Here is a 15,788-nt window from a genome sequence, read left to right as displayed (position 1 = left end):
CATTTACAATATTCATTGATTTTTGCCATTGAAAAACATCATGTTATTCATATACCAGAAATGTTTGAAGCTACTGACTAAATGAAAAGAGCTGGCATCTCACTCTCTTTGAATCTTCTTTATCATGCTAAGAGGAGCAGGAAAAAGCAAAAAATTTCAGAATTGCACCTTGCAATGTGGAGAAATTACTGTTTGTGCATTTACAATATTCATTGATTTTTGCCATTGAAAAACGTCCAGAAATGTTTGAAGCTACTGACTGAATGAAAGGAGCTGGCATCTCACTCTCTTTGAATCTTCTTTATCATGCTAAGAGGAGCAGGAAAAAGCAAAAAATTTCAGAATTGCACCTTCAATGTGGAGAAATTACTGTTTGTGCATTTACAATATTCATTGATTTTTGCCATTGAAAAACGTCCAGAAATGTTTGAAGCTACTGACTGAATGAAATGAGTTGGCATCTCACTCTCTTTGAATCTTCTTTATCATACTAAGAGGAGCAGGAAAAAGCAAAAAATTCAGAATTGCACCTTGCAATGCGGAGAAATTACTGTTTGTGCATTTACAATATTCATTGATTTTTGCCATTGAAAAACATCATGTTATTCATATACCATAAATGTTTGAAGCTACTGACTGAATGAAAAGAGCTGGCATCTCACTCTCTTTGAATCTTCGTTATCATGCTAAGAGGAGCAGGAAAAAGCAAAAAATTTCAGAATTGCACCTTGCAATATGGAGAAATTACTGTTTGTGCATTTACAATATTCATTGATTTTTGCCATTGAAAAACGTCCAGAAATGTTTGTAGCTACTGGCTGAATGAAAGTAGCTGGCATCTCACTCTCTTTGAATCTTCTTTATCATGCTAAGAGGAGCAGGGAAAAGCAAAAAATTTCAGAATTGCACCTTGCAATGCAGAGAAATTACTGTTTGTGCATTTACAATATTCATTGATTTTTGCCATTGAAAAACATCATGTTATTCATATACCAGAAATGTTTGAAGCTACTGACTGAATGAAAAGAGCTGGCATCTCACTCTCTTTGAATCTTCTTTATCATGCTAAGAGGAGCAGGAAAAAGCAAAAAATTTCAGAATTGCACCTTGCAATGTGGAGAAATTACTGTTTGTGCATTTACAATATTCATTGATTTTTGCCATTGAAAAACGTCCAGAAATGTTTGAAGCTACTGACTGAATGAAAGGAGCTGGCATCTCACTCTCTTTGAATCTTCTTTATCATGCTAAGAGGAGCAGGATAAAGCAAAAAATTTCAGAATTGCGCCTTGCAATGCGGAGAAATTACTGTTTGTGCATTTACAATATTCATTGATTTTTGCCATTGAAAAACATCATGTTATTCATATACCAGAAATGTTTGAAGCTACTGACTGAATGAAAAGAGCTGGCATCTCACTCTCTTTGAATCTTCTTTATCATGCTAAGAGGAGCAGGAAAAAGCAAAAAATTTCAGAATTGCACCTTGCAATGCGGAGAAATTACTGTTTGTGCATTTACAATATTCATTGATTTTTGCCATTGAAAAACGTCCAGAAATGTTTGAAGCTACTGACTGAAAGAAAGGAGCTGGCATCTCACTCTCTTTGAGTCTTCTTTATCATGCTAAGAGGAGCAGGAAAAAGCAAAAAATTTCAGAATTGCACCTTGCAATGCGGAGAAATTACTGTTTGTGCATTTACAATATTCATTGATTTTTGCCATTGAAAAACGTCCAGAAATGTTTGAAGCTACTGACTGAAAGAAAGGAGCTGGCATCTCACTCTCTTTGAGTCTTCTTTATCATGCTAAGAGGAGCAGGAAAAAGCAAAAAATTTCAGAATTGCACCTTGCAATGTGGAGAAATTACTGTTTGTGCATTTACAATATTCATTGATTTTTGCCTTTGAAAAACGTCCAGAAATGTTTGAAGCTACTGACTGAATGAAAAGAGCTGGCATCTCACTCTATTTGACTCTTCTTTATCATGCTAAGAGGAGCAGGAAAAAGCAAAAAATTTCAGAATTGCATCTTGCAATGTGGAGAAATTACTGTTTGTGCATTTACAATATTCATTGATTTTTGCCATTGAAAAACGTCCAGAAATGTTTGAAGCTACTGACTGAATGAAAGGAGCTGGCATCTCACTCTCTTTGAATCTTCTTTATCATGCTAAGTGGAGCAGGAAAAAGCAAAAAATTTCAGAATTGCACCTTGCAATGCGGAGAAATTACTGTTTGTGCATTTACAATATACATTGATTTTTTGCCATTGAAAAATATCATGTTATTCATATACCAGAAATGTTTGAAGCTACTGACTGAATGAAAAGAGCTGGCATCTCACTCTCTTTGAATCTTCTTTATCGTGCTAAGCGGAGCAGGAAAAAGCAAAAAATTTCAGAATTGCACCTTGCAATGTGGAGAAATTACTGTTTGTGCATTTACAATATTCATTGATTTTTGCCATTGAAAAACGTCCAGAAATGTTTGAAGCTACTGACTGAATGAAAGGAGCTGGCATCTCACTCTCTTTGAATCTTCTTTATCATGCTAAGAGGAGCAGGAAAAATCAAAAAATTTCAGAATTGCACCTTGCAATGCGGAGAAATTACTGTTTGTGCATTTACAATATTCATTGATTTTTTGCCATTGAAAAACATCATGTTATTCATATACCAGAAATGTTTGAAGCTACTGACTGAATGAAAAGAGCTGGCATCTCACTCTCTTTGAATCTTCTTTATCGTGCTAAGCGGAGCAGGAAAAAGCAAAAAATTTCAGAATTGCACCTTGCAATGTGGAGAAATTACTGTTTGTGCATTTACAATATTCATTGATTTTTGCCATTGAAAAACGTCCAGAAATGTTTGAAGCTACTGACTGAATGAAAGGAGCTGGCATCTCACTCTCTTTGAATCTTCTTTATCATGCTAAGAGGAGCAGGAAAAAGCAAAAAATTTCAGAATTGCACTTTGCAATGCGGAGAAATTACTGTTTGTGCATTTAAAATATTCATTGATTTTTGCCATTGAAAAACATCATGTTATTCATATACCAGAAATGTTTGAAGCTACTGACTGAATGAAAAGAGCTGGCATCTCACTCTCTTTGAATCTTCTTTATCATGCTAAGAGGAGCAGTAAAAAGCAAAAAATTTCAGAATTGCACCTTGCAATGTGGAGAAATTACTGTTTGTGCATTTAAAATATTCATTGATCTTTGCCATTGAAAAACGTCCAGAAATGTTTGAAGCTACTGACTGAATGAAAGGAGCTGACATCTCACTCTCTTTGAATCTTCTTTATCATGCTAAGAGGAGCAGGAAAAAGCAAAAAATTTCAGAATTGCACCTTGCAATGCGGAGAAATTACTGTTTGTGCATTTACAATATTCATTGATTTTTGCCATTGAAAAACATCATGTTATTCATATACCAGAAATGTTTGAAGCTACTGACTGAATGAAAAGAGCTCGCATCTCACTCTCTTTGACTCTTCTTTATCATGCTAAGAGGAGCAGGAAAAAGCAAAAAATTTCAGAATTGCATCTTGCAATGTGGAGAAATTACTGTTTGTGCATTTACAATATTCATTGATTTTTGCCATTGAAAAACGTGCAGAAATGTTTGAAGCTACTGACTGAATGAAAGGAGCTGGCATCTCACTCTCTTTGAATCTTCTTTATCATGCTAAGAGGAGAAGGAAAAAGCAAAAAATTTCATAATTGCACCTTGCAATGTGGAGAAATTACTGTTTGTGCATTTACAATATTCAATGATTTTTGCCATTGAAAAACGTCCAGAAATGTTTCAAGCTACTGACTGAATGAATGGAGCTGGCATCTCACTCTCTTTGAATCTTCTTTATCATGCTAAGAGGAGCAGGAAAAAGCAAAAAATTTCAGAATTGCACCTTGCAATGCGGAGAAATTACTGTTTGTGCATTTACAATATTCATTGATTTTTGCCATTGAAAAACATCATGTTATTCATATACCAGAAATGTTTGAAGCTACTGACTAAATGAAAAGAGCTGGCATCTCACTCTCTTTGAATCTTCTTTATCATGCTAAGAGGAGCAGGAAAAAGCAAAAAATTTCAGAATTGCACCTTGCAATGTGGAGAAATTACTGTTTGTGCATTTACAATATTCATTGATTTTTGCCATTGAAAAACGTCCAGAAATGTTTGAAGCTACTGACTGAATGAAAGGAGCTGGCATCTCACTCTCTTTGAATCTTCTTTATCATGCTAAGAGGAGCAGGAAAAAGCAAAAAATTTCAGAATTGCACCTTCAATGTGGAGAAATTACTGTTTGTGCATTTACAATATTCATTGATTTTTGCCATTGAAAAACGTCCAGAAATGTTTGAAGCTACTGACTGAATGAAATGAGTTGGCATCTCACTCTCTTTGAATCTTCTTTATCATACTAAGAGGAGCAGGAAAAAGCAAAAAATTCAGAATTGCACCTTGCAATGCGGAGAAATTACTGTTTGTGCATTTACAATATTCATTGATTTTTGCCATTGAAAAACATCATGTTATTCATATACCAGAAATGTTTGAAGCTACTGACTGAATGAAAAGAGCTGGCATCTCACTCTCTTTGAATCTTCGTTATCATGCTAAGAGGAGCAGGAAAAAGCAAAAAATTTCAGAATTGCACCTTGCAATATGGAGAAATTACTGTTTGTGCATTTACAATATTCATTGATTTTTGCCATTGAAAAACGTCCAGAAATGTTTGTAGCTACTGGCTGAATGAAAGTAGCTGGCATCTCACTCTCTTTGAATCTTCTTTATCATGCTAAGAGGAGCAGGGAAAAGCAAAAAATTTCAGAATTGCACCTTGCAATGCAGAGAAATTACTGTTTGTGCATTTACAATATTCATTGATTTTTGCCATTGAAAAACATCATGTTATTCATATACCAGAAATGTTTGAAGCTACTGACTGAATGAAAAGAGCTGGCATCTCACTCTCTTTGAATCTTCTTTATCATGCTAAGAGGAGCAGGAAAAAGCAAAAAATTTCAGAATTGCACCTTGCAATGTGGAGAAATTACTGTTTGTGCATTTACAATATTCATTGATTTTTGCCATTGAAAAACGTCCAGAAATGTTTGAAGCTACTGACTGAATGAAAGGAGCTGGCATCTCACTCTCTTTGAATCTTCTTTATCATGCTAAGAGGAGCAGGATAAAGCAAAAAATTTCAGAATTGCGCCTTGCAATGCGGAGAAATTACTGTTTGTGCATTTACAATATTCATTGATTTTTGCCATTGAAAAACATCATGTTATTCATATACCAGAAATGTTTGAAGCTACTGACTGAATGAAAAGAGCTGGCATCTCACTCTCTTTGAATCTTCTTTATCATGCTAAGAGGAGCAGGAAAAAGCAAAAAATTTCAGAATTGCACCTTGCAATGCGGAGAAATTACTGTTTGTGCATTTACAATATTCATTGATTTTTGCCATTGAAAAACGTCCAGAAATGTTTGAAGCTACTGACTGAAAGAAAGGAGCTGGCATCTCACTCTCTTTGAGTCTTCTTTATCATGCTAAGAGGAGCAGGAAAAAGCAAAAAATTTCAGAATTGCACCTTGCAATGCGGAGAAATTACTGTTTGTGCATTTACAATATTCATTGATTTTTGCCATTGAAAAACGTCCAGAAATGTTTGAAGCTACTGACTGAAAGAAAGGAGCTGGCATCTCACTCTCTTTGAGTCTTCTTTATCATGCTAAGAGGAGCAGGAAAAAGCAAAAAATTTCAGAATTGCACCTTGCAATGTGGAGAAATTACTGTTTGTGCATTTACAATATTCATTGATTTTTGCCTTTGAAAAACGTCCAGAAATGTTTGAAGCTACTGACTGAATGAAAAGAGCTGGCATCTCACTCTATTTGACTCTTCTTTATCATGCTAAGAGGAGCAGGAAAAAGCAAAAAATTTCAGAATTGCATCTTGCAATGTGGAGAAATTACTGTTTGTGCATTTACAATATTCATTGATTTTTGCCATTGAAAAACGTCCAGAAATGTTTGAAGCTACTGACTGAATGAAAGGAGCTGGCATCTCACTCTCTTTGAATCTTCTTTATCATGCTAAGTGGAGCAGGAAAAAGCAAAAAATTTCAGAATTGCACCTTGCAATGCGGAGAAATTACTGTTTGTGCATTTACAATATACATTGATTTTTTGCCATTGAAAAATATCATGTTATTCATATACCAGAAATGTTTGAAGCTACTGACTGAATGAAAAGAGCTGGCATCTCACTCTCTTTGAATCTTCTTTATCGTGCTAAGCGGAGCAGGAAAAAGCAAAAAATTTCAGAATTGCACCTTGCAATGTGGAGAAATTACTGTTTGTGCATTTACAATATTCATTGATTTTTGCCATTGAAAAACGTCCAGAAATGTTTGAAGCTACTGACTGAATGAAAGGAGCTGGCATCTCACTCTCTTTGAATCTTCTTTATCATGCTAAGAGGAGCAGGAAAAATCAAAAAATTTCAGAATTGCACCTTGCAATGCGGAGAAATTACTGTTTGTGCATTTACAATATTCATTGATTTTTTGCCATTGAAAAACATCATGTTATTCATATACCAGAAATGTTTGAAGCTACTGACTGAATGAAAAGAGCTGGCATCTCACTCTCTTTGAATCTTCTTTATCGTGCTAAGCGGAGCAGGAAAAAGCAAAAAATTTCAGAATTGCACCTTGCAATGTGGAGAAATTACTGTTTGTGCATTTACAATATTCATTGATTTTTGCCATTGAAAAACGTCCAGAAATGTTTGAAGCTACTGACTGAATGAAAGGAGCTGGCATCTCACTCTCTTTGAATCTTCTTTATCATGCTAAGAGGAGCAGGAAAAAGCAAAAAATTTCAGAATTGCACCTTGCAATGTGGAGAAATTACTGTTTGTGCATTTACAATATTCATTGATTTTTGCCATTGAAAAACATCATGTTATTCATATACCAGAAATGTTTGAAGCTACTGACTGAAGGAAAAGAGCTGGCATCTCACTCTCTTTGAATCTTCTTTATCATGCTAAGAGGAGCAGGAAAAAGCAAAAAATTTCAGAATTGCACCTTGCAATGTGGAGAAATTACTGTTTGTGCATTTACAATATTCATTGATTTTTGCCATTGAAAAACGTCCAGAAATGTTTGAAGCTACTGACTGAATGAAAGGAGCTGGCATCTCACTCTCTTTGAATCTTCTTTATCATGCTAAGAGGAGCAGGAAAAGGCAAAAAATTTCAGAATTGCACTTTGCAATGCGGAGAAATTACTGTTTGTGCATTTAAAATATTCATTGATTTTTGCCATTGAAAAACATCATGTTATTCATATACCAGAAATGTTTGAAGCTACTGACTGAATGAAAAGAGCTGGCATCTCACTCTCTTTGAATCTTCTTTATCATGCTAAGAGGAGCAGTAAAAAGCAAAAAATTTCAGAATTGCACCTTGCAATGTGGAGAAATTACTGTTTGTGCATTTACAATATTCATTGATCTTTGCCATTGAAAAACGTCCAGAAATGTTTGAAGCTACTGACTGAATGAAAGGAGCTGGCATCTCACTCTCTTTGAATCTTCTTTATCATGCTAAGAGGAGCAGGAAAAAGCAAAAAATTTCAGAATTGCACTTTGCAATGCGGAGAAATTACTGTTTGTGCATTTACAATATTCATTGATTTTTGCCATTGAAAAACATCATGTTATTCATATACCAGAAATGTTTGAAACTACTGACTGAATGAAAAGAGCTGGCATCTCACTCTCTTTGACTCTTCTTTATCATGCTAAGAGGAGCAGGAAAAAGCAAAAAATTTCAGAATTGCATCTTGCAATGTGGAGAAATTACTGTTTGTGCATTTACAATATTCATTGATTTTTGCCATTGAAAAACGTCCAGAAATGTTTGAAGCTACTGACTGAATGAAAGGAGCTGGCATCTCACTCTCTTTGAATCTTCTTTATCATGCTAAGAGGAGAAGGAAAAAGCAAAAAATTTCAGAATTGCACCTTGCAATGTGGAGAAATTACTGTTTGTGCATTTACAATATTCAATGATTTTTGCCATTGAAAAACGTCCAGAAATGTTTCAAGCTACTGACTGAATGAAAGGAGCTGGCATCTCACTCTCTTTGAATCTTCTTTATCATGCTAAGAGGAGCAGGAAAAAGCAAAAAATTTCAGAATTGCACCTTGCAATGCGGAGAAATTACTGTTTGTGCATTTACAATATTCATTGATTTTTGCCATTGAAAAACATCATGTTATTCATATACCAGAAATGTTTGAAGCTACTGACTGAATGAAAAGAGCTGGCATCTCACTCTCTTTGAATCTTCTTTATCATGCTAAGAGGAGCAGGAAAAAGCAAAAAATTTCAGAATTGCACCTTCAATGTGGAGAAATTACTGTTTGTGCATTTACAATATTCATTGATTTTTGACATTGAAAAACGTCCAGAAATGTTTGAAGCTACTGACTGAATGAAAGGAGTTGGCATCTCACTCTCTTTGAATCTTCTTTATCATACTAAGAGGAGCAGGAAAAAGCAAAAAATTTCAGAATTGCACCTTGCAATGCGGAGAAATTACTCTTTGTGCATTTACAATATTCATTGATTTTTGCCATTGAAAAACATCATGTTATTCATATACCAGAAATGTTTGAAGCTACTGACTGAATGAAAAGAGCTGGCATCTCACTCTCTTTGAATCTTCGTTATCATGCTAAGAGGAGCAGGAAAAAGCAAAAAATTTCAGAATTGCACCTTGCAATATGGAGAAATTACTGTTTGTGCATTTACAATATTCATTGATTTTTGCAATTGAAAAACGTCCAGAAATGTTTGTAGCTACTGACTGAATGAAAGTAGCTGGCATCTCACTCTCTTTGAATCTTCTTTATCATGCTAAGAGGAGCAGGAAAAAGCAAAAAATTTCAGAATTGCACCTTGCAATGCAGAGAAATTACTGTTTGTGCATTTACAATATTCATTGATTTTTGCCATTGAAAAACATCATGTTATTCATATACCAGAAATGTTTGAAGCTACTGACTGAATGAAAAGAGCTGGCATCTCACTCTCTTTGAATCTTCTTTATCATGCTAAGAGGAGCAGGAAAAAGCAAAAAATTTCAGAATTGCACCTTGCAATGTGGAGAAATTACTGTTTGTGCATTTACAATATTCATTGATTTTTGCCATTGAAAAACGTCCAGAAATGTTTGAAGCTACTGACTGAATGAAAGGAGCTGGCATCTCACTCTCTTTGAATCTTCTTTATCATGCTAAGAGGAGCAGGATAAAGCAAAAAATTTCAGAATTGCGCCTTGCAATGCGGAGAAATTACTGTTTGTGCATTTACAATATTCATTGATTTTTGCCATTGAAAAACATCATGTTATTCATATACCAGAAATGTTTGAAGCTACTGACTGAATGAAAAGAGCTGGCATCTCACTCTCTTTGAATCTTCTTTATCATGCTAAGAGGAGCAGGAAAAAGCAAAAAATTTCAGAATTGCACCTTGCAATGTGGAGAAATTACTGTTTGTGCATTTACAATATTCATTGATTTTTGCCATTGAAAAACGTCCAGAAATGTTTGAAGCTACTGACTGAATGAAAGGAGCTGGCATCTCACTCTCTTTGAATCTTCTTTATCATGCTAAGAGGAGCAGGAAAAAGCAAAAAATTTCAGAATTGCACCTTGCAATGCGGAGAAATTACTGTTTGTGCATTTACAATATTCATTGATTTTTGCCATTGAAAAACATCATGTTATTCATATACCAGAAATGTTTGAAGCTACTGACTGAATGAAGAGAGCTGGCATCTCACTCTCTTTGAATCTTCTTTATCATGCTAAGAGGAGCAGGAAAAAGCAAAAAATTTCAGAATTGCACCTTGCAATGTGGAGAAATTACTGTTTGTGCATTTACAATATTCATCGATTTTTGCCATTGAAAAACGTCCAGAAATGTTTGAAGCTACTGACTGAATGAAAGGAGCTGGCATCTCACTCTCTTTGAATCTTCTTTATCATGCTAAGAGGAGCAGGAAAAAGCAAAAAATTTCAGAATTGCACCTTGCAATGCGGAGAAATTACTGTTTGTGCATTTACAATATTCATTGATTTTTGCCATTGAAAAACGTCCAGAAATGTTTGAAGCTACTGACTGAAAGAAAGGAGCTGGCATCTCACTCTCTTTGAGTCTTCTTTATCATGCTAAGAGGAGCAGGAAAAAGCAAAAAATTTCAGAATTGCACCTTGCAATGCGGAGAAATTACTGTTTGTGCATTTACAATATTCATTGATTTTTGCCATTGAAAAACATCATGTTATTCATATACCAGAAATGTTTGAAGCTACTGACTGAATGAAAAGAGCTGGCATCTCACTCTCTTTGAATCTTCTTTATCATGCTAAGAGGAGCAGGAAAAAGCAAAAAATTTCAGAATTGCACCTTGCAATATGGAGAAATTACTGTTTGTGCATTTACAATATTCATTGATTTTTGCCATTGAAAAACGTCCAGAAATGTTTGTAGCTACTGACTGAATGAAAGTAGCTGGCATCTCACTCTCTTTGAATCTTCTTTATCATGCTAAGAGGAGCAGGAAAAAGCAAAAAATTTCAGAATTGCACCTTGCAATGCAGAGAAATTACTGTTTGTGCATTTACAATATTCATTGATTTTTACCATTGAAAAACATCATGTTATTCATATACCAGAAATGTTTGAAGCTACTGACTGAATGAAAAGAGCTGGCATCTCACTCTCTTTGAATCTTCTTTATCATGCTAAGAGGAGCAGGAAAAAGCAAAAAATTTCAGAATTGCACCTTGCAATGTGGAGAAATTACTGTTTGTGCATTTACAATATTCATTGATTTTTGCCATTGAAAAACGTCCAGAAATGTTTGAAGCTACTGACTGAATGAAAGGAGCTGGCATCTCACTCTCTTTGAATCTTCTTTATCATGCTAAGAGGAGCAGGATAAAGCAAAAAATTTCAGAATTGCGCCTTGCAATGCGGAGAAATTACTGTTTGTGCATTTACAATATTCATTGATTTTTGCCATTGAAAAACATCATGTTATTCATATACCAGAAATGTTTGAAGCTACTGACTGAATGAAAAGAGCTGGCATCTCACTCTCTTTGAATCTTCTTTATCATGCTAAGAGGAGCAGGAAAAAGCAAAAAATTTCAGAATTGCACCTTGCAATGTGGAGAAATTACTGTTTGTGCATTTACAATATTCATTGATTTTTGCCATTGAAAAACGTCCAGAAATGTTTGAAGCTACTGACTGAATGAAAGGAGCTGGCATCTCACTCTCTTTGAATCTTCTTTATCATGCTAAGAGGAGCAGGAAAAAGCAAAAAATTTCAGAATTGCACCTTGCAATGCGGAGAAATTACTGTTTGTGCATTTACAATATTCATTGATTTTTGCCATTGAAAAACATCATGTTATTCATATACCAGAAATGTTTGAAGCTACTGACTAAATGAAGAGAGCTGGCATCTCACTCTCTTTGAATCTTCTTTATCATGCTAAGAGGAGCAGGAAAAAGCAAAAAATTTCAGAATTGCACCTTGCAATGTGGAGAAATTACTGTTTGTGCATTTACAATATTCATCGATTTTTGCCATTGAAAAACGTCCAGAAATGTTTGAAGCTACTGACTGAATGAAAGGAGCTGGCATCTCACTCTCTTTGAATCTTCTTTATCATGCTAAGAGGAGCAGGAAAAAGCAAAAAATTTCAGAATTGCACCTTGCAATGCAGAGAAATTACTGTTTGTGCATTTACAATATTCATTGATTTTTGCCATTGAAAAACGTCCAGAAATGTTTGAAGCTACTGACTGAATGAAAGGAGCTGGCATCTCACTCTCTTTGAATCTTCTTTATCATGCTAAGAGGAGCAGGAAAAAGCAAAAAATTTCAGAATTGCACCTTGCAATGCGGAGAAATTACTGTTTGTGCATTTACAATATTCATTGATTTTTGCCATTGAAAAACATCATGTTATTCATATACCAGAAATGTTTGAAGCTACTGACTGAATGAAGAGAGCTGGCATCTCACTCTCTTTGAATCTTCTTTATCATGCTAAGAGGAGCAGGAAAAAGCAAAAAAATTCAGAATTGCACCTTGCAATGTGGAGAAATTACTGTTTGTGCATTTACAATATTCATCGATTTTTGCCATTGAAAAACGTCCAGAAATGTTTGAAGCTACTGACTGAATTAAAGGAGCTGGCATCTCACTCTCTTTGAATCTTCTTTATCATGCTAAGAGGAGCAGGAAAAAGCAAAAAATTTCAGAATTGCACCTTGCAATGCGGAGAAATTACTGTTTGTGCATTTACAATATTCATTGATTTTTGCCATTGAAAAACATCATGTTATTCATATACCAGAAATGTTTGAAGCTACTGACTGAATGAAAAGAGCTGGCATCTCACTCTCTTTGAATCTTCTTTATCATGCTAAGAGGAGCAGGAAAAAGCAAAAAATTTCAGAATTGCACCTTGCAATGTGGAGAAATTACTGTTTGTGCATTTACAATGTTCATTGAATTTTGCCATTGAAAAACGTCCAGAAATGTTTGAAGCTGCTGACTGAATGAAAGGAGCTGGCATCTCACTCTCTTTGAATCTTCTTTATCATGCTAAGAGGTGCAGGAAAAAGCAAAAAATTTCAGAATTGCACCTTGCAGTGCGGAGAAATTACTGTTTGTGCATTTACAATATTCATTGATTTTTGCCATTGAAAAACATCATGTTATTCATATACCAGAAATGTTTGAAGCTACTGACTGAATGAAAAGAGCTGGCATCTCACTCTCTTTGAATCTTCTTTATCATGCTAAGAGGAGCAGGAAAAAGCAAAAAATTTCAGAATTGCACCTTGCAATGTGGAGAAATTACTGTTTGTGCATTTACAATATTCATTGATTTTTGCCATTGAAAAACGTCCAGAAATGTTTGAAGCTACTGACTGAATGAAAGGAGCTGGCATCTCACTCTCTTTGAATCTTCTTTATCATGCTAAGAGGAGCAGGAAAAAGCAAAAAATTTCAGAATTGCACCTTGCAATGCGGAGAAATTACTGTTTGTGCATTTACAATATTCATTGATTTTTGCCATTGAAAAACATCATGTTATTCATATACCAGAAATGTTTGAAGCTACTGACTGAATGAAGAGAGCTGGCATCTCACTCTCTTTGAATCTTCTTTATCATGCTAAGAGGAGCAGGAAAAAGCAAAAAATTTCAGAATTGCACCTTGCAATGTGGAGAAATTACTGTTTGTGCATTTACAATATTCATCGATTTTTGCCATTGAAAAACGTCCAGAAATGTTTGAAGCTACTGACTGAATGAAAGGAGCTGGCATCTCACTCTCTTTGAATCTTCTTTATCATGCTAAGAGGAGCAGGAAAAAGCAAAAAATTTCAGAATTGCACCTTGCAATGCGGAGAAATTACTGTTTGTGCATTTACAATATTCATTGATTTTTGCCATTGAAAAACGTCCAGAAATGTTTGAAGCTACTGACTGAAAGAAAGGAGCTGGCATCTCACTCTCTTTGAGTCTTCTTTATCATGCTAAGAGGAGCAGGAAAAAGCAAAAAATTTCAGAATTGCACCTTGCAATGCGGAGAAATTACTGTTTGTGCATTTACAATATTCATTGATTTTTGCCATTGAAAAACATCATGTTATTCATATACCAGAAATGTTTGAAGCTACTGACTGAATGAAAAGAGCTGGCATCTCACTCTCTTTGAATCTTCTTTATCATGCTAAGAGGAGCAGGAAAAAGCAAAAAATTTCAGAATTGCACCTTGCAATATGGAGAAATTACTGTTTGTGCATTTACAATATTCATTGATTTTTGCCATTGAAAAACGTCCAGAAATGTTTGTAGCTACTGACTGAATGAAAGTAGCTGGCATCTCACTCTCTTTGAATCTTCTTTATCATGCTAAGAGGAGCAGGAAAAAGCAAAAAATTTCAGAATTGCACCTTGCAATGCAGAGAAATTACTGTTTGTGCATTTACAATATTCATTGATTTTTACCATTGAAAAACATCATGTTATTCATATACCAGAAATGTTTGAAGCTACTGACTGAATGAAAAGAGCTGGCATCTCACTCTCTTTGAATCTTCTTTATCATGCTAAGAGGAGCAGGAAAAAGCAAAAAATTTCAGAATTGCACCTTGCAATGTGGAGAAATTACTGTTTGTGCATTTACAATATTCATTGATTTTTGCCATTGAAAAACGTCCAGAAATGTTTGAAGCTACTGACTGAATGAAAGGAGCTGGCATCTCACTCTCTTTGAATCTTCTTTATCATGCTAAGAGGAGCAGGATAAAGCAAAAAATTTCAGAATTGCGCCTTGCAATGCGGAGAAATTACTGTTTGTGCATTTACAATATTCATTGATTTTTGCCATTGAAAAACATCATGTTATTCATATACCAGAAATGTTTGAAGCTACTGACTGAATGAAAAGAGCTGGCATCTCACTCTCTTTGAATCTTCTTTATCATGCTAAGAGGAGCAGGAAAAAGCAAAAAATTTCAGAATTGCACCTTGCAATGTGGAGAAATTACTGTTTGTGCATTTACAATATTCATTGATTTTTGCCATTGAAAAACGTCCAGAAATGTTTGAAGCTACTGACTGAATGAAAGGAGCTGGCATCTCACTCTCTTTGAATCTTCTTTATCATGCTAAGAGGAGCAGGAAAAAGCAAAAAATTTCAGAATTGCACCTTGCAATGCGGAGAAATTACTGTTTGTGCATTTACAATATTCATTGATTTTTGCCATTGAAAAACATCATGTTATTCATATACCAGAAATGTTTGAAGCTACTGACTAAATGAAGAGAGCTGGCATCTCACTCTCTTTGAATCTTCTTTATCATGCTAAGAGGAGCAGGAAAAAGCAAAAAATTTCAGAATTGCACCTTGCAATGTGGAGAAATTACTGTTTGTGCATTTACAATATTCATCGATTTTTGCCATTGAAAAACGTCCAGAAATGTTTGAAGCTACTGACTGAATGAAAGGAGCTGGCATCTCACTCTCTTTGAATCTTCTTTATCATGCTAAGAGGAGCAGGAAAAAGCAAAAAATTTCAGAATTGCACCTTGCAATGCAGAGAAATTACTGTTTGTGCATTTACAATATTCATTGATTTTTGCCATTGAAAAACGTCCAGAAATGTTTGAAGCTACTGACTGAATGAAAGGAGCTGGCATCTCACTCTCTTTGAATCTTCTTTATCATGCTAAGAGGAGCAGGAAAAAGCAAAAAATTTCAGAATTGCACCTTGCAATGCGGAGAAATTACTGTTTGTGCATTTACAATATTCATTGATTTTTGCCATTGAAAAACATCATGTTATTCATATACCAGAAATGTTTGAAGCTACTGACTGAATGAAGAGAGCTGGCATCTCACTCTCTTTGAATCTTCTTTATCATGCTAAGAGGAGCAGGAAAAAGCAAAAAAATTCAGAATTGCACCTTGCAATGTGGAGAAATTACTGTTTGTGCATTTACAATATTCATCGATTTTTGCCATTGAAAAACGTCCAGAAATGTTTGAAGCTACTGACTGAATTAAAGGAGCTGGCATCTCACTCTCTTTGAATCTTCTTTATCATGCTAAGAGGAGCAGGAAAAAGCAAAAAATTTCAGAATTGCACCTTGC

This window comes from Phyllobates terribilis, unplaced genomic scaffold, assembly GCF_046119375.1.
Source record: "Phyllobates terribilis strain yellow unplaced genomic scaffold, ASM4611937v1 Scaffold_12__6_contigs__length_324123572, whole genome shotgun sequence".
Taxonomy (NCBI): domain Eukaryota; kingdom Metazoa; phylum Chordata; class Amphibia; order Anura; family Dendrobatidae; genus Phyllobates; species Phyllobates terribilis.
The sequence above is the reverse complement of the archived record's forward strand: the minus strand, read 5'-3'. Positions refer to the sequence as shown.